The 27,828-nt window shown below is 43.7% G+C and overlaps 1 protein-coding gene across 2 annotated transcripts in view; it reads right to left on the minus strand.

Moving 5' to 3' along the window:
* Nucleotides 1-27,828, minus strand: part of EHF (ETS homologous factor) — a 193,297-nt gene that overhangs the window by 115,425 nt on the left and 50,044 nt on the right. For both annotated transcript variants that reach the window (XM_021083196.2, XM_085011517.1), the window contains exons 3-4: nucleotides 23,410-23,540; nucleotides 15,142-15,299 (exon numbers count right to left, since the gene is read on the minus strand). The gene's annotated coding sequence lies outside the window, so the exon portion shown is untranslated. The remainder of the gene's footprint in view (nucleotides 1-15,141; nucleotides 15,300-23,409; nucleotides 23,541-27,828) is intronic.

Here is a 27,828-nt window from a genome sequence, read left to right on the forward strand (position 1 = left end):
AGTGAGAGAGATATTTATGGAGAAGGAAATCTTTTGCTGATTCCCCAAGAATGCTACACAGCTAACTAGACTGCAGTTGCAAATCTTTTAATATGCGGTGGTTCATGCCGGCAATTGAGGAGTTGGGGATCTCTGTCTTCAGGGCTTTCACAGAGGGAAAGGAAGACTGAGAGGCAAGTTCACCCTGGCTTTAAACACAAGCAGCTCCTCTTTTTACTATAAGTGAAAGCAAGTACTCATCAAATATTCCATGTGCTCCTGTATGTTTCCCATCCTGCCTGCCAGCTAGGTTGGGGCTATGTGACTAGCTCTGGCCATTGACCATGGGCCTAAATGACATGTGCCACTCCCGAGCTGAAGCAGTTAATGGCTGATGTGTCTCCTCCATCTCCTTCTTTCCCTGCTTCAATGTCTTGAAGGTCGTTTGTTCTAGATGGTATATCTATAAAAAGAGAAGGGCTAGCCAGCCTGCACCAGATACTTGGTGAGTGAGAAATCAATATTTACTTTATGAAGTCATTTAAATGTTAGGGTTGTTTATTATTGGAGCATAGCAGAGTCTATCCTGACTAATACACCACGAAAAATGACGTTTGAACAGTGTTTGTACTGAGGAGGACTGTTTGCACTAATTTCACATTCCCATAACTCAGGAGCTGGAAAAGAAAATTCAACATTTCCCAGATACCCTTGAAGGAATGGTTCTAGAAGCAAATTAGGTTCCTCCCATAATGTCCTTGTGTGAAGCAGCAATTCTACTGAAACATGATTGTTTCGAGACATTTAAGACTAGTGTCCAATCACCAGCTTCCTGGATGCCAAAGGCACTTGTGGTGAAAACAGCTGGGTACCAGCTTTCTATGATCTTTGGATCACAGCTATTGCAGGATGACTTTGAAATAGTGTAGTGATACCCACCAGACTTCCACTTCTCCTGCTCTTACAACAGTCCTATAAGCTCCTAAACCCTTGAGACGAGTCCATTTCTGCTTAAAATACCCAGTCTATTTCCTTCACAGAACTCTGATTGAATCCATGTTGCTTTAAAAAGTTTGAATCCCTTTGGGAAAAGATAATACAGCTACAAGGAAGATGATGTGGAGCTTTCCAAAGTCTCAAAGACAGATCTCTGAGACTTCAGAAGTTTGGAGGGGAAAAAAATATAGTAAGATGAGTTTTCACAAAACCATGAATTCTGGACAGAAAATTAATAAGGAAACATTGAATTTGAACTATACTTTAGATTAAATAAATCTAACAGACGTATATAGAACATTCCATCCAAAAACAGGAGGATACAAGCCAAAACAATCCTAAGAAAAAAGAACAAAGATGGAGGTATCACACTCCCTGATTTCAAAATATATTACAAAGTCATAATCAAAACAGTGTGGTATTGCTATAAAACCAGATACATAGATAAATCAAACAAAATTGAGAGCCCAGAAATGTGCTCATGCACATATGGAGAGCTAATACACAACAAAAGAGCAAAGAACATGCAATGGAGAAAAGATAGTCTCTTCAATAAATAGTATTGGGAAAACTGGACAGCTACACCACACGCAAACAAAAATTTTTAAATGAAACTAGACTGCTATCTTACCCTATACAGAAAAACCCACTCAAAATGGATTAAGAGCTTGAACGTAAGACCTGAAACCTGTAAAACTCCGGGGTGGGGGGGGGGGGGAGAGCAGGCAGTATGCTCTTTGACATTGGTCTGATCAGTATCTTTCTTTTATTATTATTTTTATTTTACTTTTAAATGATTTTTTCCCATTATAGCTGGTTTATAGAGTTCTGTCAATTTTCTACTGTACAGCAAGGTGACCCAGTCACACATACATATATACATTCTTTTTCTCATATTATCATGCTCCATCATAAGTGACTAGATACAGTTCCCAGTGCTATACCACAGGATCTCATTGCTTATCTTTCTATATATATCTCCCCAGGCAAGGGACACAAAAGCAAAAATAAACAAGTGGGACTATATCAAACTAAAAGTTTTCTGCACAGCAAAAGAACCCATCAACCAAATGAAAATACAACCTACAAAATGGGAGAAAATATTTGCAAATGCTGTATCTGATAAGGGGTTAATATCCAAAGTACATGAAGAACTCATATAACTCAACAGCAAAGAAACAAACAACCCAATTGAAAAATGGGCAGAGGTTTATAATTCCCTGGTGGCCTGGTGGTTAGGGATTTGGTGTTATCCCTGCTATCACTCAGGTTTTATCCCTGATCCAGGAACTTCCACATGCCATGGGTGTAGCCAAAAAATAAAAGTAAATTTAAAAATTTTAATCGTAGGCTGAGGATCTAAAGAGATATTTTTCCAAAGACAAACCGATGGCCAACAGACACATAGAAAGATGTTCAACATTGCTAAGTTTTAGGGAAATGCAAATCAAAATCACAACAAGATACCACATTTGTCTTTTAGAATGGTTATAATCAAAAGGCCCAAAAAAAGTACGTGTTAATAAGGATGTGGAGAAAAGGAAACCCTCATACACTGTTGGTGGAAATGTAAATTGGTGCAGCCACTATGGAAAATATTATGGAAATTTCTCAAAAATCTAGGAATAGAACTACCATATGACACCGCTATTCTACTTCTGGATATTTATTTGAAGAATGCACAAACACTAATTTGAAAAGATATAAGCATCCTTATGTCTTTTGCAGCATTATTTACAATAGCCAAGCTATGGAAAAAACCTAAGTGCTCATCAACAGATGACTGGATGAGGAAGATGTGGCTGACAATGGGGACCTGCTGTATGGCACAGGGAACTCTTCCCAACAGATGAATGGATAAAGAAGATGTGGCTGACAATGGGGACCTGCCGTACGGCACAGGGAACTCTGTCCAAAGTTCTGCAATGATCTGTATGGGAAAAGAATGGATATGTGTATCTAAAAAATAAAAACATGTGACACATACATGAAACAAAATACTGCTTAGCCACAAAAAAAAGAAGAAATCTGACTATTTGCAAGAACTTGGATGGATCTTAACAGTATTATGCTAAATGAAATAAGTCAGACAGAGAAAGACAAATACCATGTGATTTCATTCGTGTGTTGAATTTCAAAAATAAACAAGCAAGCAAAATAAATGAACAAATCAAACAGAAACAAGCATGTTGCTACAGAGAACAGAGTAGTGGTAACAGAGGGGAAGGAGGGTGAAATGGGTAAAATGGATCAACTGTATGGTGAAGGATAGAAAACAAATCTTTGGAGGTGAACATGCTATAGGGTATATTAAAGTAGAAATAAAGTGTTGCACACATGGAACTTATATGATGTTATAAACCAATGTTACCTCAATTTTTAAAAATCTAAGATTAAAAAAAGCAGTAGCATACACATTCTTTCCAAGCATACATGGAACATTCTCCAGCATAGACCATATATTAAGTCGCAAAGCAAGTCTTGAGAAATTTAAGAAGACTGAAGTCATACAAGTATCTTTTCCAATCACAATTATATAAAACTGGAAATCAACAACAGGAGAAAACTGAAAAATCCACAAAAGTGGAAATTAAACAACACACTCCTGAACAACCAATGAGGCAAAGAAGAAATTAAAAGGAAACTCAGGGAGTTCCCGTCATGGCCCAGTGGTTAACGAATCTGACTACAGACCATAAGGTTGCAAGTTCAATCCCTGGCCTTGCTCAGTGGGTTAAGGATCCGGCGTTGCTATCAGCTGTGGTGTAGGTCGCAGATGTGGCTCGGATCTGGTGTTGCTGTGGCTCTGGTGTAGGCTGGCAGCTACAGCTCCAATTAGACTCCTAGCCTGGGAACCTCCATATGCCGTGGAAGTGGCCCTAGAAAAGGCAAAAATACAGAAATAATAATAATAATAAATAATAAATAAATAAATAAAAGGAAACTCAAAAAAATATCTGGAAACAAATAGAAAGGAAAACTCAATATACCAAAACACATAGGATGGAGCAAAAGTAGTTCTAAGAGGAAAGCTGGTAGCAACGAATGCCTAAAAGACAAGAGAAAAAGGAAAAAAGAAAGAACTCAAATAAACAACTAACTTTACATTTCAAGGGGCTAGAAAAAGATCAAATTAAACCCAAGGTTAACATAAGGAAAGAAATAACAGGAGCTCCCGTCGTGGAGCAGTGGAAATGAACCCAACTAGGAACCATGAGGTTGCGGGTTTGATCCCTGGCCTTGCTTGGTGGGTTAAGGATCCGGCATTGCCATGAGCTATGGTGTAGGTCACAGACGTGATTTGGATCCTGTGTGGCTGTGGCTGTGGCATAGTCTGGAGGCTACCGCTCCGATTAGACCCCTAGCCTGGGAACCTCCATATGCAGCCCTAAAAAGACAAAAAAGACTAAATAAATAAATAAATAAAAAATTTTAAAAAAAGAAATAACCAAGAGCAGATCAGAAATAAACGGAGTAGACCAGAAAAACAAGAGAAACAATCAACAAAAATAAGAGCTAGGGTTTTTTTTTTAAGATAAACAAAATTAATAAACCTTTAGCTAGACTAAGAAAAAAAGAGAAGACTCAAATAAAATGAGAGGAGTACCCACTGTGGCTCAGTGGTTAACAAATCTGACTAGCATCCATGAGAGCACAGGTTCAATCCCTGGTCTTGCTCAGCAGGTTAAGGATCCGGCGTTACTGTGAGCTGTGGTGTAGGCTGGCAACTACAGCTCTGATTTGACCCCCAGCCTGGGAACCTCCATATGCTGCAGGTGTGGCCCTAAAATGCAAACAAATAAATAAATAATAAAAAATAAAATGAGAAATGAAAGAGGAACCATTACAACTGATACTACAGAAATAAAAAGGATCACAAGAAACTGCTATGAACAATTATGTACCAGCGAATTCAATAACCTAGAAGAAACGAAAAAACTCCTAGAAACATAAAGTCTGCCAAAACTGAATGGTAGAGAAATAGAAAATCTGAACAAACCAATAATGAGTAAGAAGACTGAATCGGTAAGCAAAAACTCCCATCAAACAAAAGCCAGAACCTGATGAATTTACTGGTGAATTCCACCAAACATTTAAAGAAGAATTAGGAGTTCCCTCCTTTGCACACTGGGTTAAGAATTTGACTGCTGAGGCTGGAATTGCTGCAGAGGTGTGGGTTGGATCCCCGGCATGGCACACTGATTAAAGGATCTGTGGCTCAGATTCGATCGCAGTCCCAGGAACTTCCATATGCTGTGGATATGGCCATAAAAAGAAAAGAAAGAAAAATTAATACCAGCCCTGCTCAAATTCTTCCAGAAAACTGAAGAGGAGGAAACACTTTCATTTTACAACTTGTTTTCCAAGGCCAGATTACCCTGATACCACAGCCAAACAAGGGCACTAAAAGAAAAGAAAATCACAGTCCAATATCCCCGATGAATATACATGCAAAACTCCTCAACAGAATATTAGCAAACAGAATTCACACAGCACTGTGATCAAGTTGGATTATCCCTGGGATGCAAGAATGACTTAACATAAGCAAATCAATACATGTAACACTCTAATACAAAATAAAGTTAATAATAAATAAATATTAAAAATAAATAAAATAAACGTGATACCCCACATTAGCAGAATGAAGGAAAAAAACTATATATCATCTCAATAGATTCAGAAAAAGCATTTGACAAAATTCAAAATCCTTTTATGACCAAAACTCTCAACAAATTAGATATGGATGGAACATACCTCAACATAATACAGGCCCTATATGACAAGCCCATAGCTAGCATCATACTCAACAGTGAAAAGCTGAAAGGTTTCCCCCTAAGACCAGGAAGAAGACACAGATACTTCTATTCAACACTGTACCGGAAGTCCTAGCCAGAACAATTAAGTAATGAAAAGAAATAAAATGTATCCAAATCAGAAAGGAAAAAGGAAAAATTGTCTCTGCAGATGGCATGATCTTATAAAGAGAAAACTCTATAAAGACTCCAGGAAAAAAAAATATTAGACCTCATAAATTCAGTAAAGTTGCAGGATACAAAAGCAATATACAAAAATCATTTGCATTGCTAGGCACCAAAAATGAACTCTCAGAAAGAGAATTTAAGGAAATAATCCCATTTATAATAGCACCAAAAACGATAAAATACTTAGGAGTAAATTCTCTTTCAGAGCTTACGACCTGAGTTCTTCCTGTCTCCAATGACAACACCCCACTTGACCTCGGCCTCTGGCTTAAACATCTTGTGCCTCATTTTCTCTGTCTGTAAAAGGGAGATAATGACACAAGCTGCTGGATTGTGTTGGCTACATGCTTGGAGATCCCCAGATCAAAGGGGCTCTGCCTGGACCAAACAAGATGATGCTGCCGCTCACCCTCATTAGCGTTGTTATTATTATTATTGTTGTTGGGGGTGGACATGCTGCAGCCCAGGGAGGCGGCATGACTCCCATGGCTGATTCAGCACCAGGGTAGAATGAGGAGGCACTTGAACACTGCACGAGCCACTGGCAGACAGCCCATTTCATCCCCCTCATATTATGTAGCATGTTCCTAGGCTCCCCACATGGTGATCCCATGTGGTCCCTTGAAGTAGGACCATACCTAGAGCATCTCCAAGAGGTAAGTACTTCTCCTTGGAGAAAGGAAATCATTGAGGAAGACCCTATCATTTCTTGGGTTACGGGGTCCCCACCATCACACAGCCAGCTAAAAAGCCCTGGGACCATACTCAGGAGGCTTTATATATTTTTTTATTGTTATTAAAGTCTAGTTGATGTACCATGTTTCATCAGGTTCTGTTGTACAACAAAGTGACCCAATCACATACATTTTCCTGTGCTGTACAGTAGGATCCCATTGCTTATCCATTCCAAATATAACAGTTTGCATCCCCCAAACCCCCCAAAACTCAGGAGGCTTAGATTGAGTCCCAGCTCCACCAACTAGAATGGAGTGGCCTTGAACATGAGCCAGAATTTCTCAGGAGCATCATTTCCTGATTAAAAAATTAGGATGTTACAGTAATCCCTTGGTCTTCATTCTGATGGTTACCCTAAGGATCATGACAGAGGAGTCTGCCCACATAAGACTGCCTCATACATTTCTCCAGAGTATCAGTCACTGCTCTTCCAACAGGCTGTTGGCCCCGTGCCCACAATCAAGCAGAATAGTCTAAGTCTTGGACGAGGAAATACACCAAACTTGTTTTGAAAGTTACCAGCACACTGTGGACTCAAAATGAAAGCCAAATTCTCAGCACTGGTAAACACTGTGATTTACAAAGTATGCTCACGCAGGACCATGACCTGCCTTATGTGACCCGAGTAGAAAAGGTGCATCATCCAGGTAGCTGAATTTGAAAAGAAACCTCCTTTGGGTGTATGCTGCTCTGTGGACACATGGCTTCTAACCAGGCTGTACTTTGTGTAAAGAAAAAGGCTTCTGGAGTTCCCATTGTAGCTCAGCAGGTTAAGGACATGATGTTGTCTCTGTGAGATGCGGGTTTGATCCCTGGCCTCACTCAGTGGATTAAGGATCCAGCATTGCTACATGTTGCGGTGTGGTTTGCAGATGCAGCTGAGATCCAGTGTTGCCATGGCTGTGGTGTAGGCTGCAGGTTCGACTCCTATTCAACTCTCAACCCAGGATCTTCCATATGCCTCAGGTGTGGCCCCCAAAAGAAAAAAAGAGTGTTCCTATTCCCAAGTGGGTAGAACCCTGTCCTAGAGCCCAAGTATTTATGAATAGAACCTAGGCTGGATTTCAACTCCCGAGTGCCTTGGTGAACACTTTTGTGCAGTGTACACACTACACAACCATACATAGCAGCCCTGTATCTGATGACTCCTCAGGGTTCCACTGAGCCCTGCTGTGAGCCTCAGAGGATGAATAGGAAGCATCCTCCCCACCCTGTTAACTGGCTCTTACTTGATTTACATCCTTGAAAATTTTCATCTGAACAAAATGAGACTTTAAAAAGCTTGATAATCACCGTGCATATATAACATAGAAAATTTAAAAAGGAGTTTTTGTTTGTTGACATGCAAAGGCTCAAATCTGGAAAACATATTTTCTTAGGTCACGGTAGTCTAAGAGAAGTAAGTACATTTGGTAAGAATTTTCAGTCAGTGTGAACTCTGGACTGCAAAAATTCCTTTCTTCCCCCCCGCCTTCCTCTAATTGGGTGTAATTTTTGCTTGTGATCCCTATTCTGGCCAATGTAGAATTATTAGTCTAGTTATTTTAAAGTAAACTACGTCAAATCAGTGGTTTTTAACCACCGTTTCAGGTGTGTGTGTGTGTGTGTGTGTGTGTGTATGTGTATGTGATAAAAATGTCACCCTGTGTGGAGTGTAAGAAGAAAGTTACCACATCATCTTCTTGGTCCCTTGCTGGCCTCTGGCTTCAAATATAACTCATCTCATCTAGTCCTTACTCACGTATCATGCTGGCAAATTCTCTGCGATGCAGCCATGTCCTCAACAGATGCCTGAAGCACCACCCACCCTCCATCCTCTGCCATGGGGTCCACACACTTTGGGACAAGAAGCCCTTGTGGGCCTCCCAGCTCTCATTTCTTGTTTTTTCTCTCTTCTTCTCCTCTCCCTTCCTTTCCCCTTTCTTTCCCTCCCCTGCCCTCCCTGTTCTTCCCTTTCCTCACTCTCCCTCTGTCCTTCTTTCTCCTCCTTTCTTTCCTCCCAAACTTGATGCCATTGGGACAATTAGATCCCTAACCTTCAGCATTCTGAGGCCTGGGAAATTGGAAGGCTGTTCTCTACACCTTCCCCTCCCTGCCCTCTGGACACACTACCATGTCTACTCTATGGCGGTCTTTCTGTGATGAACAGAGAACTTATCTGAACTGGAAGAATCCACAGATTGCTCACCAGAAGCCTTGATGCAAATCTTCTTGACTTCAAGGCAGAGCTTATCATGTCTCAAGACTAATCTTGAGGGGTGAGGGGGTTGGATGGAAGGAGGCCCAAGATAGGGCCACTCACACTCACTTCTAGCCCTCTGACTCCACCTCTACCTCTCTTCTTCCCCAAGGATCTGAGGTCAGTGGTAAGGGAAGGAAATGGCTAATTACATCTATTTCCCAAGTCTTCCATCTGAACCCTTTGCACTTGATTTTTTTTTTTTTTTTTTTTTTTTTTTTTTTTTTTTTTTGCATGTGGAAACTCCTGGGCCATGGATCAAACCCGAGCCTTAACAGTAACCTGAGCCACAGTGTGACAATGCCAAATCCCCAACCATTAGACCACCAGGGAAACGCCCTCAGCACTTGAACTTTAAATATGTGCCACCTTAGTTTGGAAGTTCCACCATGGCTTGGATGGGAAAGGTCCTCAGAATGTGAAGAAGTTGAGTATGGAGGGTGTCACAACATATGCATTAATTCATCAGATGTTATTCTGCCCCAGCTAGTACTAGTGGGCAGGTGGATGGGGAAATACTGAAGCTGGGACACCATGAATGCTCTACGAATAGGAAAACTCTGGAGCAGAGTGAGAGCCAGGAAACAACACTAGAACTACAAGCAGGATGGGAAGGCTGTGTAAAGATATGTATCAAATGTTCTCTTTTAAAAAACAGGTCTCCCCTACAACCCAGCACTTCCATTTCTGGGGGGTTATCTTAAGATAGTTAGACCAGCACACAATGATTATCTACAAAGATGTTCCACACAGTTTACAATGAAAAAGTGTATTGGAAACCATCTACATGTTCAACAATGGAAGAAAAAAGATATGTAAATAATGATGCCCTTGCAATGGAATATTATGCAACCATTAAAAAGTGATGATCTAAACTATACTTATTGGTGTCGGAAAATATCAAGATTTCACTTTCACTGGTTAAGTGAAAAAGCAGATTACTGAGCCAAATTTACAGCATAATCTCATTATACACACGCACAAATACATATATATACACACACACATATATATACACACACACACATATATATATATTTGTACTGGTGTGAGATGCTCTCTGATATTTTCTACAAAGAACAAATATTATTGTTTTAATAAAAGAAAGCAATGGGAAAAAATTTTGGTTGTATTCAGGAGATAAGCTGTTTGTTTAGAGGAAAACCAGTCATGGGCAATTACTGATTCCGGAAGCTTACTGACAAGTCCAGTGTGCCTGCTTTGGGAGATAGCTCCCCTGTGGCCCTGCCCTTCTCAAAGGGCACCAATCAGGTTCTTCACTGCAACAACAGAGCCCACTAGGGCCAGTGAGTGCAGAAAGGGAGTTTATTAAAAGATATTTATTGAGACTCCACTTCTGGGAAGGTTGAGTAGATCTACTTCTTCCTATTCCTCCCGCTAAGTACACTAAAAGCCATAGATATTCTATGTAAAATAATCCTAGGAAAATTCTGAAAGGTAGGGAGAGGAAAGCAAAGAGGCTAGGGACTTGAGACCCAAGGAAGGACATAGAAGTGAGTTTTTGTTTGCTATTTTTTTCTTATATATCCCAGAGTGGGAGCTGAAGAAACTTGTAACCCAGAAATGCAAATGAGCATAGACATAAATAAGCCCCAATAAAAACCTCTTCTCTCTAGCTAAGAGTCAGGAAAGGATAGCAAGCCAGAAAATAGTTAGACAATTATGGTTCTACTTCTGCCAAACATCACAGAAAAAATCGTGACTACCCACACCCAGGCCAGCAAAAGCAAAATGAGGAACCTAAGCTTTCACCCTCCCCAGGTTGTAATAGGGTCCCCAGCCCTCCTGCCAGTGTGGTGTCAGAGAAGGTGAAGTAAGTAGCTGGAGCCTTAATCCCACTAAATAGTAACAAGCACCTGACCCATCAGGTGTCAGTAGAGCCCTCATGGGGAGCTGAACTTCCATCTCCACTTAGAATTATCAAGCTATTCTGTCCCCTCCCCACTGGGGTGGTATTAGAAGGGGCCTAGGGAGGAGTCAGGACTTCATCACTACCCCAAGGGAAGGAGGCCACCTCCTTTCACTGTAGTGTCAGTGGAGGACACGTGGTGAGCAGTAACAAGGCACTCCTACCCTCGCAGCCACAGGGTTTCAGTGAAGGCCCAGAGGGAACCAGAACCCCCATCTCCACCCTAGTAACTGAGGAATCCTACCCTACTCAGGTGTCAACAGAGGCCAAGTGGAGACCTGGATTTCTACCCCCACCTGGCAGGAACAAGGCAGCACTTCCCCCTTCCCCTGCCAGAGCAACATTCACAAAAGTCAGCCACAACATAAGATGTAAATAAGATCCAAAGTATCCTAACATAATAACTAAAATGTCCAATCTCAATAGAAAATAACCCTTCATATGAAGAACAAAGAAAATTTCAACTTGAATGTAAAAGAGACAATAGAGGCCAACACCAAAACAACAGAAACACTAGAATTACAGGACAAGGATTCTCAAGCAGACATCATACACGTGCTACGATGAGCAATTAGGAACATGATCGAAACAAGTGGAAAAAATAGGAAGTTTCATCAAAGAACTAGAATGCTTCAACAAATAAACAGAAGATAGAAAAAAGAACCAAATGGACTTTTAGAACTGAGAAAATATAATAACTGAAATAAAAGACTCAGTGGATGAGTTCAACAGTGGAATGGAGGGAACAACAATAACAAAAGAATCACTAAACTTGAAGATAGAATAATAGAAATAATTCAGCATGAAAAACAGGGAGAAATAGACTAGAATGAAAAAATCAACAGAGCCTCAGAGGCTGTGGAACAAAAAATCTAGCATTCAAACTATCAGAGTCCCAGAAGCAGAGAAGAAAAGGACAGGACTGGAAAAGCATTCAAGGAGATAATGGCAAAAAAAAACTTTCCAAATTTGGCAAAAGACATAGATCTCAGATTCAAGAAGCTGAGTGGCAAGCCCCAACCAGGATAAACCCAAAGAAATCCATTCCAGGTACGTCATAGTCCAACTTTTGAAAACTAAAAGTAAATTCTAAAATGTTTAAAGCAGCTAAAGAGAAACAACATCTTACCTATAAAAGGAAAAACAATTTACATTATAGTGAATTTCTCACCAGAAACTATGGAGACCAGAGGGGAGTGGCACAATGTTATTTAAATGTGGGGGAAAAAAAGAAATGCCAACTCAGAATCCAGCAGAAATACCCTTCAGGATTGAATGAGAAATCAAGACATTCTCAGATGAAGGAAACTGAGAGAATGTGTCACTGGCAGACTTATCCAAAAATATTGGCTTAAAAATTTTCTCTAGTGGGAGGGATCGGGAGCTTGGGCTTATCAGACACAACTTAGAATAGATTTACAAAGAGATCCTGCTGAGTAGCATTGAGAACTATGTCTAGATACTCATGTTGCAACAGAACAAAGGGTGGGGGAAAAAATGTAATTGTAATGTATACATGTAAGGATAACTTGATCCCCTTGCTGTACAGTGGGAAAATAAAAAAATAAAAATAAAAAAAAATTTCTCTAAACAGAAAGAAGGTGACAAAAGAAGGAATCTTGGCATAGTAGGAAGGAAGAAAGAACATGGGGAGAGCAAAATTTGGGGTAAATACAATAGTCCTTCTCCTCTTCAGTTTTCTAAATTATGTTTGATGGTTGAAGCAAAAATTATGATATTATCTGATGTGGTCCTAAATGCATTTGGATGAAATATATACAATTGTATTATAAATGGGAAGGGTAAAGGGACTCACAGGGAAATAAGTTGCTATGCTTCACTTGAACTGGTGAATGTCGATACCAGTAGACTGATAAGTTATGTATATACAAGGTAATATCTAGAGCAATCACCAAAAGACCTATCAAAGAGACACAGTCAAAAACATGACAGGTAAGTCAAAATGCAATTAAAAAAAATATATTCAAATAACCCATAGGGAGGTAGATAAAATAAAACAGACACAAAACAAACAGAAAAGAGGAAATAAATAGGTATACTTAAGGACTATGATACCAATAACTACACTAAATGTAAATGTCAAAATACGGAGATTAAACAAGAGAGATCATCAGAGTGGATTTAAAAACATGGTTCGGCTGAACTTGTGTGGGGTTTGTGCAAGTTGTGTCACAATGCTACACGTCTTGGCATGTCCTGTTAAAGACATTGGTATAGGTATACTCTAGTGAATTCTAGTCATTTCTTTATAAAAACCTTATTCCTTCCTTCCCTGTCAAGAAGGAGTTAGGTTTGAGTTCATCTGGAAAGATGGAAAATCAACTCACAGAAGACATCGTCATGGTGGCTTAATGCCTTTCAGGCTTCTGAATAGGATTTCAAGTTCAGAACTTTTTTTTCTGGTGTAATCTGGGAAATGCATATATGGAAGTTATGATTCAATAAAATGAAATCTATTCTATAAATACTAAAAATAAATTTAAAAATTAAAAAAATAAAAACAGGAGTTCCCGTCGTGGCGCAGTGGTTAACGAATCCGACTAGGAACCATGAGGTTGCGGGTTCGGTCCCTGCCCTTGCTCAGTGGGTTAACGATCCAGCGTTGCTGTGAGCTGTGGTGTAGGCTGCAGACGCGGCTGGGATCCCTCGTTGCTGTGGCTCTGGCGTAGGCTGGTGGCTGCAGCTCCGATTCGACCCCTAGCCTGGGAACCTCCATATGCCGCAGGAGCGGCCCAAGAAATAGCAAAAAGACAAAAAAATAAAATAAATAAATAAATAAATAAATAAAAACAGGGCTCAGGATTTCCCCTCATGGCTCAGTGGAAACAAATCTGACTAGTATCCATGAGGATACGGGTTCAATCCCTGGCCTTACTCAGTGAGTTAAGGACCTGGTGTTGCTGCGAACTATGGTGTAGGTTGCAGATGTGGCTTGGATCCTGCATTGCTGTAGCTGTGGTGCAGACCAGCAGCCATAGCTCAGATTAGACCCCTAACCTGGGAACTTCCATATGCTGCAGGTATGGCCCTAAAAACCAAGAAAAAAAAAATGACTCAACTATATGCTGTATCATTTCAAATGCAGTCCTATAGGTAGGTTGAAAGTTTAAAAAAAGATAGGAGAGGATATGTCATGCAAACTTTCATCAAAGGAAAGCAGGTGGCTATATTAAAATCTGATAAAGTAAATTTCAACAAAGAAAACTACCAGAGGCAGGAAAGGATATTACACAATGATTTAAAGTGTCAATCCACAAAAAAGACATAGCAATCCCAAAAGTGTATGTACCAATCAAGAGAGCTGCAAAACAGGTGAAGCAAATTACCAATAAGACTTGAAAGGAGAACTAGACAAATCCACAATTACAGTTGGAGACATCAGCACCCCTCTCTCAATGAACAATAGAGCAATAAGACAGAATATCAACAATATTGATGAACTCAACACCACCATCTACCAGTGGAATCTAATCAACATTTAGAGTCCACTGCATCCAGCAACAGAAGAATGCACATTGAAGCATTCACAGAACATATACTAAGATAGATCCCAGGCCATTAAGCAAATCTTAGCAAATGTAAAGGACATTGAGTAGATGACAAATTTCGGATGGTTAGAGGGGCAGACACAGAAGCTCTGCCACCCAGAACAACAAAAATACCATTCCAGGGCCTCCACAGGCCCACCTCAGTGGAGATGCCTCTGCCATCACCACCTGAATGTGCCACATGCTGACTCCACCAGACCTCCCTTGCTGTGCCACCTTCCTCATACAATGCATTCAAGATCAAAGTCTACTTTGGGGGTGTCTCATGGAAGGAGCCCAAGTCACAACTCCTCATTTAGTTGCAAGGTGTGTGGGGTGGGGAGAGGGAGGCTGATAAAGTAGACATCTAGTTCCCACATCGGGGAATTAAGACTCAGAACGCAGAAACAAACCTAAGAAAGGAAGCTAGATGCCTCAACCACAGAAAACGCCCACCACAGAATGGATGGCTCTCAGAGGCCGCCCCCAGCAGTGGCCCCCTGACCTCTGCTTCCTGCCGAGGGTCTGGGCTCCTGGGCGTTTGCAGTAGGAAGCCCTGGGCTCTCCTGGAGGACTTAGCTGCTTTTCCAGACTCCCTTGCACAACCCCTGCCTCCCCCCTCCCCCGCTGCCCCGCTCCCAGATCTGAACTCAGTTTCTCACACACAAGAACACTTGGGTGGAATAAGTCACCAGTTAAAATGAACTCATTGCAAACCTGGCATTATCTCACCCTGCAATCTTGCTTGAGCGAATGCTTATCTTCAGGTTGGAGTTGTTTTTTCAGTAGAAATGAATCAAACTCAGGCCCAGGCCCAGCTATCTGTCAGGAGGAGCAGGCAGGGGCGGAACACGCGCGTGTACACGCACACTCACACGGAGGAGCTGCTCCTGTCAAGCAGGGAGAGACAATGAGTCAGTGACACTCTGCGGACACTCTGCCCCCAGACAAACTGCACAAGACCTCCCCCCAGCCCCAGATTTAAGAAGGCACAGGCGCACAGCATGGAAAGGGTGGAAATAGCCATTAGAATTGTTCCCTGATCCCTCGAGTTGTCCAAGGTTTCACCCATGGTGAAGACTTTGGGCTTCGGGACAAAGGGAAAGATGACTAAGGAGAGAAGTGGGAGGTTGCATGGACAGTGGTTAGGAGCTTCAGTGTCAAGGTGACCTGGGCCCAGATCCTAGGTTGGCCACTTCTGACTGTGTGCTTTGAGCAAAGCAATCTCTACACATTCAACTGTTCAACCATTAAAAAACAAACAAACAAACAAACAAACAAACTCAGGATAATAAGGCCTTCCCCTCAAAACTGTTGAGAGGATTAAAATGAGATCCTTTTTGTAAAGTATTTGGCATATAGTATGTGCTCAATAAATCACAGCTGCTCATACTATTATTAAGGTAGAGTTTTGTTGTTGTCATTGTTTAAGCAGAGAATACTGAAGGCAGAAAGAATGCTACTGTATTTGGACCTCCTTAAAAGTGACGGGATATGAATGAGAGAAAAACCCAGAGTCTCCCTTCCTTGAAACATAAGCCCCACACATGTAGTTGTAGGTATGACACAGCCCCGAGCCCCTTGCTGGAACTCTGACCCTCAGCAGCCAAGTTTCCCCAGGGCCAGAGCTGGGGTGGTAGCCTTGGTGGGCCAGAGACACACAGGGTTCATAAGCCACCCAAGACAGGATTTGGGTCTACCTCTTGGATCTACGGTCTGAGGATACAGAGGCAGCCTCCAGAGCAGGGTGTGGCCTGAAACAAGGCAAGAAAGGACAGGAGACCCACCTCCTGCAAAGGGAGCTCCCCCCCCTTATTAAAGGAGGGCAGGGAAGGGCTTGGTAGGAACAAGAGCCCAGCTGAGTAAGCAGGTCAGGGCCGAGTTCAACAAAGATCAAGTCCATGGAAATCTACATGCAGAAAAGAGTGAGAGCCCTTTCAAATTCACTCTGAAACGCCACACTCCAGGATCAACTGTTTCCTCAAAATGAAGTGAAAAGAGAATCATTCCCCAGTGGTTGTCCCCCCATGAAACACTTTCGTGACAGCTGCCAATCAGAAGCCAGGTCACGAGGCACAAAGACAGCAACACGGGCTTCCAGCAAGTTCAGCCAAGTGGTATCTGGGTCTGACTGCACAGTTCAAATCCCGGCTCCACAGTGACTAGCTGTGTGACCATAGGTAAGTTGCTGAACTGATCTGTGCCAGTGTCCCATGTGCAAAAACACAGAGAGGAATAAGTCAACCACGTAGGGGTGTTAAATGAGGAATAAGTGAGATAAGGTCTGAGCTCTTGTAAGAATGTCCGGAACATATGCAGCCCTTGGAACACAATGTTAGTCTTAATTGTGTTATTATTATTAATATCAGTGTCAGTGCAACTCTCCTCCCAATGTGGCTGCTAAGGAAACAGCCTAGGAAACCGCCCTTTCTGATTGTTGCAGGACCTAGGAAATAGCGACAAAATCCATAAGGAAGTGAAAGGATAAGCTAAAAACTTGCACAAGACTTCATTTCTTGGGGTCCACAGGCCACATTCAGGAAGGCTCGAGCAAAAGCAAATGGGCAGATGCCTCTCAGGCAGGACAGACCTTGGTTCAAAGTTCAGTTTCAACACTTATTTGTGACACTGGGCATGCTGCTTAACTTCTCTGGGCTTCCGAATCCTCGGCCCCAAAATAGGGATTAAAAATCTGTCACACCATCCTTGCAGACTTATTCCTGGGGAATAAATAATGCACAGATGTGTCCAAAGAGGTTTCGCACAGTGCCTAGCCCATAGTTGATCTCAGCAAAAATTGGTTCCTTTTCCCCTGCTCCGGGTATGAAACTCTGAAGCTTCTAGCTGAAATATCATACCTCTGAATACAATCTCCAGAGAATAAGAAAAATCTTGGGAGTTTCCGTTGTGGCTCAGTGGGTTATGAACCCAACTAGTATCCATAAGAATGTGGGTCCCATCCCTGGCCTCGCTCAGTGGGTTAAGGATTTGGCGTTGCCCTGAGCTGTGGTGTGGGTCGAAGACGTGGCTCGGACCCCGAGTTGCTGTGGCTGTGGTGTAGGCCAACAGCTATAGTTCTGATTCAACTTCTAGCCTGGGAACTTCCATATGCTGCGAGTGTGACTCTAAAAGGCAAAAAAGAAAAAAAAAAAAAAGAAAAGAAAAAAAGAAAGAAAGAAAAAAAGTCTTCCCTACTCCCCATGCAATCTTTCTCTCCTCCCATCTGAGGTCTAAGCAACATCTGGTAACGTAGTAATGGCTAACCCACTACTGACCTCTCACTGTGCGAGACCCAAGTTCAAAGTCCAGCTCCTTCAATGGCTGTGTGACATGGGACACATTTCTTCACTTCTGTGGGCCTCTGTATCCTCGTTTACAAACGAAAGATAACAATTTACAACAGCTTGTTTGCTGGTTTAGTTCTCTGGGTTCTATCACGTTATACACAAAAGCGCCTTAACTTAGCACTCGGCACATCTGTGAGCATGCCCTACGTTTTCCATCCATTACGTCATTTCATCTTCACAATAATCCTCTATCCCCAGTGTTTCAGCCTGAAACTAAGGCTCAGAGAGGTTATACCACTAACCCAAAGTCACACAGCTACCTTTCCCTGTGTAAATGGTGGTGTCTCCAGCCTCAGGCTTTTGGTCAGCGACACAGAGAAAAGGGCTTGGCTGCTCCATGGAGAGAAACTCCAGGAGACCCCAGGTCAGCCTTGGATCCTGGCTACGGCACTTTCCCCACCAGGGGTAGACCTGCTCCTGGCTCAGAAGGGAGCCCCCACGCACAATGCGGGGGCCCCCATCTCCAGGCGTCGGTGAGCAGGGTTCCTGTTCAGAAGCCGGGTGCATGCCAGCTTCCCAAAGAGATTGCTGGCAGGCCCCGCTGTCTCTGTTACTAGAGACTGAACTGCTGGTGAAAGAAGCCCATTGTGTGTCCTCTGAAAGAAGAATACCCCATTTAAAGAAAGAATTCAACTGGTTTTTCACAGAGAAAGAAGACAGCCTGGTGAACGGAGAGAACAATGCTGATCATTCACCAGATTTTTCTGAACATCAAAGCCAGGTGACCAAACAGGTGAAGGGCCACACAGCACGGAGCAGACTCAGGCCACCCTGAGAGGCAGAGCAGAGGCTGAAGAGTCGGGACACAGAAGCTCCTTCCATGTCCACCCTAACCAATGTAACTCCCAGCCCCACCTAGATGAATTGGGGGCAGGGGGTACTGGCCCAAAGTTCTGCCATATTGGTTCAGTGCTACAATGTGAGTGCCCTGGATTGTCTGAACTCAGCTGGTTCCCAAATGTGGCTGCGCATGGAAATGTCCTGGAGAGTTTTTAAAACTACTGATACTTGGTCCCACTGCCAGGGATTCTGATTTCATGGGTACAGGGCATGGCCCGGGCACTGGGAATTTTTCAAAGCTCCCCAAGGGTGATTTTAAGGTACAGCCAAGATTGAGAACCAGTGGGCCCCAGGGGCAGAAACTGTCTTGTCCACAGGTGTATCTGGAGCTGAGCACAGGGTCTGTCATACACTTGGTGCCCAATAAATATTTGTGGCATGAATGGGTGCGTGGCTGCTCCAAGACATTTGAGAGAAGCTATCCAGCCCCAGCTTCAATGACGGCAGCTCTGTGTTTATCACCCTATCATCTATTGGGAGCTGGCACAGGTTCCTCTCTTTTTTTTTAAGAAAAAAAAAAAAAAAAAAAAAGCTTGTCTGCTTTAAAGACAAAAAAAAAAAAAAAAAACAAACCCACTGGACCATAAAATCTCTAAGATTCTTTCCAACTCCAAAGCACACCGATTCCAAGACCGTAAATCCCTTCTTGCCCTTTGAGAGCAGTCATGTTTTTCAGATAAATTACCAGGGCGGGCAAGTCCTGGGAAGGGTCTCTCTGAAGGCCGCTCTGCATCCCATCTGCCAAAGCAAGGACTTTGTGCATTGGCAGCCCTTCTGGTCTCTCTTGCTTCCTCAGCCCGCCCTCCACCTCGGGCTCTGTGTTCCCCGACATTCCATTTTCATCACTTTCCACTCCTTCTCTGAGGGAATCCAGCCACTCCCAAAGTTTTAACTCTCCTTTATAAGTTGGGTGACTTCCAATGAGCATCGCTCGCCCAGCGCTCACATTCCACGCTCCAGACTCGGCCATCCCACTGGCTCCTGAGGTTCTCTGCCTCCATTTCCCTTAGGCAGTTCAACTTCAACCTGTCCCAGAAATGAACTCATCACCTTCCCCACCCAAACCTGCTCCTCCTCCTGCCTTCCCTATCTTGATGAACAGCATCACATCCACCCAGTTGCCCAAACCAGGAAGCTGGAATCATCTTCGACCTCTCCCTCTGCCTCGCCGTGATCACACCCCACCCCATGAGGTTTCTCTCTCAAACAGCCATCGCCTTCCCCCTTCTCTTCTCCTGGTAATTGCTGTATGCTCCGCAGGACTTCCAGACTATCTTTCTAAAGCCCAGATCCAATGATGTCACTAGGAATAAGGGTCTGGTTCCTTATCAAGGCGGACGAGGTGGAGCGGGAGGGGGTTCATGCCACGGTGCTGGCCACGTCCCACCCCCACCTCCAGGTCCCTGTCACCTTCCTCCCACCCTTGCGTCCTGACGCCAACTGCCCCGAGACACTACTGAATGAGAACACATTTGCCACTTCCAGTGGCTCTCCTGCGTGTCAGGTCCGGAACAGGGGCCTGAAAAACCATCTTTCACTCTCTTTGCCTTGCTCTCCTGGCAGAAATGCCCTGCCCCTCACTACCTGGCAAACACCTACTTACTCTTCAAGACTCACATAGAACTGGCTTTCAACGCTTTGCTTCTTCCCTTGCAGGGTATGCTTGATCAAGGGGCTGTTTAAGTAGAGGATGGAAAACACTGGGATAGATTTCTTACAGGCTAAGCAGTTTTCTAAGCACCTGCCACATGTTAAACTAACTTAATTCTCACAACATCCCAATGAGACAGGGATGTAATTATCCCCCTTTGGCAAGTGAGTAAACTGAGGAAGAGAGAGGTTAAGCCCGGGAGCTGGGACTTGAACTCTCTCAGACCATGCTCTTAATCACTGTCTACGGAGAAGGTATATCTCAACACCCATTGTCCTTATAAGAGCTACCATTGTGGCTCAGTGGAACAAATCTGACTAGCATCCATGAGGATGCAGGTTCAATCCCCGGCCTCGTTCAGTGGGTCAAGGATCCAGCGTTGCCATGAGCTATAGTGTAGGTGGCAGATATGGCTCAGATCTGGTGTTGCTGAGGCTGTGGTGTAGCCGTCAGCTACAGCTCTGATTTGACCCCTAGCCTGGGACCCTCCATATGCTGTGGGTGAGGGCCTAAAAGAAAAACAAACAAACAAACAAACAAAAACAAAAACAAAAACCCTTACCACATTTCTTAGTTGAGGACTCTTCTAACAGAATCCTACACTGACACCCAGCCTGTGCCACAGAAAACAGGGGGTTGAGGGCAGTCAGTGGAGGAAATGATGCTCTCACCCTTCCCCACCCCAGCATCAACATTTGAGAGAATCCCAAGGAAGCCCCAGAGCTCCAAAGAATTTGAAAGCAATGTCCTAGGACATCTTTTTTATTAGTATTATTAGTATTTTTTAGGGCTGCTTTCTGCGGCACATGGAAGTTCCCAGGCTAGGGGTCGAATCGGAGCTGCAGGGGCGGTCTATGCCACTGCTATAGCAACTGGGGGTCCAAGCCATGTCTGTGACCTACCTCACTGCTCACGGCAATGCTGATCCTTAACCTGCTGAGTGGGGACCAGGAATCAAACCCAGATCCTCATGGATACTAGTCAGATTCATTTCTGCTGCACTGCGATGGGAATTCCCTAAGACATTTTATATTTATTGGCAAGACACTCTCCATGTCCAAAAGTGGCTATGAGATTGCAGGACTACCTCCAGACCAGCAATGCAGCTTCTATATTAAAATGTCCTAGTATATCTTACTGAAGAGTCCCAGGCTGTTTATTCCATTAAAAACCCAACTAATAGGTTTCAATGTTTTGTTTCCTCAAGCAGAGTACGCAAAGCATCATTTAACCTTTTGGTAACTCAGGGCATCCCTTTAGAATGCCAGTTGTTCAATTGTGTAAACATCGCATGTGACTTAAAGCTGTTTCCCCACACCCCAAACAAGAGCATCGAAGAACACCCAGTTGTGCGTTTTCTGCTGTTTCTGTTTCCATCACCATCAGAGCGTCAGGTGTAATTTCTGCTCTCACATTCTTATCTCTAACAGCTTCCTCCCCACCCCTTCCAACCTGTTCTTCCTAACAGCTATAGACTTCCTAAAAATCAAACTTGTTAAAATCATGCCCAGGTAGGAATATATATATGCAAAGAAATAGGAACAGAGACACTTTCCTCTTGGTAAAATGAATGATTTTTAGTACAATGACTTTGCTACTTTTCTAGTGAGTTCTTATAAGATAATTTTTCCATCTTCTTCATTCATTTACTAAGCATATTTTATGTACCCCAAAACTGGTCTGGATGCTGAGGACAAAAGGACGGATGAAGCATAGTCCCTGATAGCAAGGATTCTCCAGTTTAGAAAGAGAGACAAGTAAACAGGAATAATGATATCACCATGGTATAAGATGATGATATCTACAAAGCTCAAAAAAAAAAACCCCACTTTACTCTGTCTGGGGTGTGGCAGCAGTCAGGGAAGTCTTCTTGGAGGAGGTGGCATGTGAGTCAATTCCTGAAGCACCTACCATTAAGAGGTCAAATTGTCTCACCAACACCAAAAACAAAGAAAATAGACTGGGGAGAGGACAGGCCAGCCCAGTGCAAAGACAAGGAAGGAGGAGAAAACCCAGTGATTCTTGATGCTCCCAAGAGCTCAGTCAGGCTGAAGCACATGTGTGTTTGTAGGAAGGAATAAGCATGGCAGCTGAACAGAAAAAGAAAGCTTCGAGAGTAAGTTGCTCATATATTTTAAGTGCTCGAAGGAAAGATAATGCAAACTTTTCAAGGCAGATTAATAATTGACTTTATCACACCCATATGTATTCAATGAGCCAAGTCAATTTGCTGCAGGGGAAAAAAAAAAATCCTAATATTGAGCAACTCTCATTTGCCAGACACTGCTGTCGTATTTCACATATGTAATCTCTTTGAATTGTCCCAACCACCCTATGAGGTGGGAATGAACATCACATTTACCAATGAGGAAACAAGGCAAGGAGAGGTTAAGTAGGACCCAGAGTAAGAAAGCAGTAGTCTGACAGTGATGGAAGACTTAGCATTTTGGTTTCCTTGGAGTTAGAGGATGAGCTGATGAGGTGCAGGACTGAGAGTCTGAAGAAAGGAAGGAGATGGGAGAAGGAGAAAGAGCTATAGCGTGAGGGAGGGAGAGGAGTGCAGGGGTGGACATGGGGGAGGAAGGAAGGACTCATGGCTGTTGTTCCCTGTGGGAGACTCTGTGAGCTTAGGTCTAGGGCTGGCGGCCCCATCACTCAGAAGACCCTGTGGCCCAAGCCAAGGGAGAGTGGATGAAGCCCAGGACTCCTGGGGGTAGGGCCCAAGGGCACTGCCACACAGGTGAGGGCAGAGGTGACCAGCTGCCACAGCAGTGAGCATGGGACAAGCCTTCCACCTGCACACCCGGAGCTGGTCAGAGGAGATGGGATCCAAGGACTCTGGGCAGGGAGAGCCCTGGTGAGCAGCCAGTGCAGACCCCTTATGTTATACCTGATGAGACTGAGGGAGGCTAAGTGACAGAGCCAGTGTAAGCCTTTGTCTCTCTGCCTGCAATTACCCATCTGGTAAGGAAGGAGGTGGGACTAAAATCAGCTCTCCCGATCTCCTAGAATCCAAGGGCCCATCACTATCCCTTCCTTCCTACAAGGTAATGGCTCGGCCAAGGTCTGGAGACTAGAAGTCTAGGAGGCTCATCTGGAGAAAGACGAGGGCTTTGAGGGCAGGAGCAAAGGGAGTTAGAAGGCATTGTTAGTGTAACAAACCTTGGCCAACTTCTGGAGAACCAGGCATCTGTCTATGAGCTCCATCCATGAAATGCAAGATGAACCCCAGTGCACTTTCTCATTCTTTTCTTGAATAGTATGGGCTTCCCTGAGCAAAGGGAAGAAGGTTTCTGGAAAAAAAAAAAAAAAAAAAAAAAAAAAAAGTGGTGAAAGGCTGGAAGCCAGAGAAGAACCTTTTGTAAAGAAATTTCACAATATTTGGTCAATGAATGAATAGCTACCAGGGTGTCCTGAAAAACGTTCTTTGTACTGCATTCTACACAATAGCAACCCTGATGCTATTCAAAAGTGTATTCTAATATTGCCTTGCTAGCTGTTAACATTTATTTGACAAAGAGACACTGTCCCCTACTGTCCCCTGCCTCCCTGACTCACATTCCCAGGAGCCCCTAGACTGCCCCAGAAGCCAGCAACTAAAGGTGGCTCTTTCAGCAAGAGGGCCACCAGACTCCGGCCAGCACGTGTGCAAGTACTTTTGCTAAACATCTCAGTATCACCCTTCCTTACCAAAACCTCTGCAGTTGAGTTTGACTAAGTTATGAGAAATTAGTGCTGTAGTAGGTAGTCTTTCCACCAACCTGCTGCAGATATATCCTGACAGTCCGCTTAAGGGTCAAACCCTGTCCTTAGCACCAAAAAACAACGGAGACTAAAACCTGACATGGGTCTGCACAGGTTTTGTGGCATTTTTCAGTCTAGTGGGAGAGCTCTACATTCACCTGCTCTGCTCTACATCATCAAAGACAGCCTGTAAGCTCCATTATCTAGTGGTTCTCAATAGGACTCGGTGCAGTCCCCCTGTGGGGCTTCTGGAAATGGGGGGCAGTATTTTCTGTTGTTGTAATAAGTGGAAGGCGTGATTGGCTTTTTTTTTTTTTTTGTCTTTTTTGCCTTTTCTAGGGCTGCTCCCATGCCATGTGGGGGTTCCCAGGCTAGGGGTCCAATTGGAGTTGCAGCCGCCGGCCTACGCCAGAGCCACAGCAATGCGCAATCTGAGCCGCGTCTGCAACCTACACCACAGCTCATGGCAACGCCGGATCCGTAACCTACTGAGCAAGGGCAGGGACCAAACCCGCAACCTCATGGTTCCTAGTCAGATTCGCTAACCAATGAGCCATGATGGGAACTCCATGACTGGCTTTTAGTGGGAATGCCATCAACAATCCTGCCCAAAGGATGATTGTTCAATCCCCAAAGCACCAAGATTTGATAGAGAAAGAATGATAAGTCATCGACATTGAACCTCTGTCAGACAAAATGGTCTGCATGTTGAACCACGGCCACAGGGTTTTATATGATGCTTATCAGTGAATAATTGGGCATAACACCGTGGCAAAAAAATTTAGGGAGGAGAGTTTAAGTCACAGAATCCTACTCTATAGTGAGACAAAGTGTTTCATATACCCAGTGCTCCTCCACCCAGATCAGCCACCCAGTGGTTCCTACATTCTGAACCTCTAGGAATTAAAAGAGGAGGAAGAGGAGAAGGAGAAAGAAGAAGAATGTGTTTACTGAAAACTATACAGTAAAGACTGTGTTTTAAATATGGAACTTCAGCCCAGTTCCTGAAGAGTTAAGTCCCTTGCTTCTTCCTTTTTTTAAAATAAGGAGCGGGAGGAGGCAGTGTACCTCCTAATCCTTGTGGTTTCATTCCTTACCAGCCAGAAAGCATTGTCTGAACCCACACACTCCTCTCTAAAGCTCTCTTTACAGGCCCTCTGTTGCAGAAACAGGAGTATTATTTTCACCCTCGGCATTCTCCTACAGCAAAGCAAAGATCTCCTGTCCCTGACCGCAGGGCTGGGAGCGGGCAAATAAATTCTAGGGAAGAAATCAATAGTCTAGAGGGCTAATCCATCGTTCAGCCAAAACTGCAAAATATTTTCCCGGCCTTACTCCGCATTCCCATAGCATGACTGTGGGAGCTAGAGCTTATAGACAGCAGATGCTTAATAGATGAACGGTGAATCTCCACTGAACGAATGAATAAAATCACAGGAAAAAAAACATACAATGGGTCACAAGCAGGACCCGAACACATTTTCTTTCTTTTTTTTTTTTTTTTTTTTGTCTTTTGTCTTTCTAGGGCTGCACCCACGGCATATGGAAGTTCCCAGGCTAGGGGTCGAATTGGAGCTGTTGCTGCTGGCCTATGCCAGAGCCACAGCCACGTCAGATCTGAGCTGCATCTGCAAACTACACCACAGCTCATGGCAATGACGGATCCTTAACCCACTGAGCAAGGCCAGGGATCGAACCCGCAACCTCATGGTTCCTAGTCAGATTCATTTCTGCTGCTCCACGATGGGAAATCCCGAAACACATTTTCAAGTCACAAAAAAAGTTAACTGCACGTGAGGTTCAGAGGCTGGAATCTAAAGCTCTGGCCTGTCTCCTATTAGAAATTCAATACATTTTTATTAATTAATAATAGTAATAACAGCTAACTTATGTGCCAAACATATGACTAAACGCTGTACCCAGATCATTTTCTTTCATCTTCACAGCAATGCTGAATAATGGGACTCATCATTATCCCCACTGTTCAGATACAGAGAGTGAGGGAATGAGAACAGAAGCCACCTGCCCAAGGTCACACAGCTAGAAAGGGATGGAGCACGTTGCCAATCTGTTCTCTTGTCTCAAAAGTTTAGCTGCCCTGCTCTCCAGAGGAGAAGGTGACTTATTGACTTCCCATTTGCTGGAGCCCATAGGATGCCAACATGTTGCCGTGGGCACTTTTTAGAGGCTATCTCAGAGAAATAGGCATTGAAGAAGCTGCTTCCAAAATCCAGAGCATCACCAGCAAATACTTAAGGAGCACTGTGACAGGCACTGCACCAAAAATTCGTGAACCAAGGTGGGTATAAAGAGCTCTGGGAGTTCCCACTGTGGCACAGTGGGTTAAGAACCCAACATAATGTTCCTGAGGATGCAGGTTCTGATAGGATAGAGTAGGCACAGGTGGATGCAGAAGTCCCAATAGGGGATCATAGATAAAGAGGAAAACCTAGGGGATGTCTGGAGACCACTGGAAGTTCAAAAAACCCATCAGAACGAGGCAGGCTTGCTTGACAAGTGGAGGTGTAAGAATTGCTTCAGGTCACTGGGTGGGGGATGGGATGAGGCCTGCATTCAGATTCAGACCAGGGATAAGAGTTTGAGGACCGCCCTTCAGCTGCTTTAAATATACACTTTACTGGATACTAAGTAGGAGCTACTACTCCCAGAAAGGAAGAGGCGGGGCTTTGCAATCCCCACTCCCCTTGGTTGATAAAACTGTAGCCCACCGGATTCTCCAGGCAGAGAGCTCCCTTGCCTGCCCGCTGGCATCTCTCACAATCCTCCTATCCTAATAAATCTGTTTCTTGCCTATCACTTTGTCTCTCGCTGAATTCCTTCTGCGTGGAGGCATAAAGAACCTGAACCTTAGTGAGTCCAAACACAGGGTGAGTAATTTGAATTTAAAACCATGGGTTTGGAGTTCCGGTCTTGGCGCAGTGGAAACGAATCCGACTAGGAACCATGAGGTTGAGGGTTCAATCCCTGGCCTTGTTCAGTGGGTTAAGGATCCGGCGTTGCCGTGAGCTGTGGTGTAGGTTGCAGACGTGGCTTGGATCTGGCGTTGCTGTGGCTCTGGCATAGGCCGGCAGCAACAGCTCCTATTTGACCCCTAGCCAGGGAACTTCCATATGCCGTGGGTGCAGCCCTAAAAAAGCAAAAGACGAGTAAATAAATAAATAAATAAATAAATAAATAAATAAATAAAACTGTGGCGTTAAGTCCCAATCTGGCTTTAGGTTGGGTTCAAGTCCCGGCACATGGGTTCAAGTCCTAGTCTGGGTACTGGCTAGGTTCAGGCCATTAGTGCTGTCAGTTTCAGTTCCCTGGCCTCACCCAGTGGGTTAAGGATCTGGTGTTGCCACAAGCTGCAGCACAAGTCGCAGATGTGGCTCAGATCCTGTGTTGCTGTGGCTGAGGCTTAGGCCAGCAGCTGCAGCTCTGATTCAGCCCTTAGCCTGGGAACTTCCATATGCCACAGGTGTATCCATGTAAGAAAAAAAGAAAAAAGTTCTGGAAGCTCTAAGGCTGTAGACACTAGACAGGACTGAGTGAGGCAGGAGAGTCAGAGACAGATTCAGGACAAGGTGGCATGTGACAGCCTTGGAAGGAGATCGGGACTTGGAGAGAGAGGAGAAGCCTGTAGGGAAGAACACATGCTTCCTACTGAAAAACTTATGGTCTCCAAAGGAGACAGTTCGGGGGATGGGGGATGCACTGGTGTTGTGGGATGAAAATCCTATAAAATTGGATTGTGATGATCATTGTACAACTATAAATATAATAAATTCATTGAATAATAAAAAAAAAAAGAAGAGTGATTTGCCTTGAAGGAAG

The sequence above is a fragment of the Sus scrofa genome, chromosome 2, assembly GCF_054392235.1.
Source record: "Sus scrofa isolate SSC_HxYL_T2T_F1_AM1 chromosome 2, Sscrofa_HxYL_maternal_Yorkshire_Landrace_v2.0, whole genome shotgun sequence".
In the NCBI taxonomy this organism is placed as follows: Eukaryota; Metazoa; Chordata; class Mammalia; order Artiodactyla; family Suidae; genus Sus; species Sus scrofa.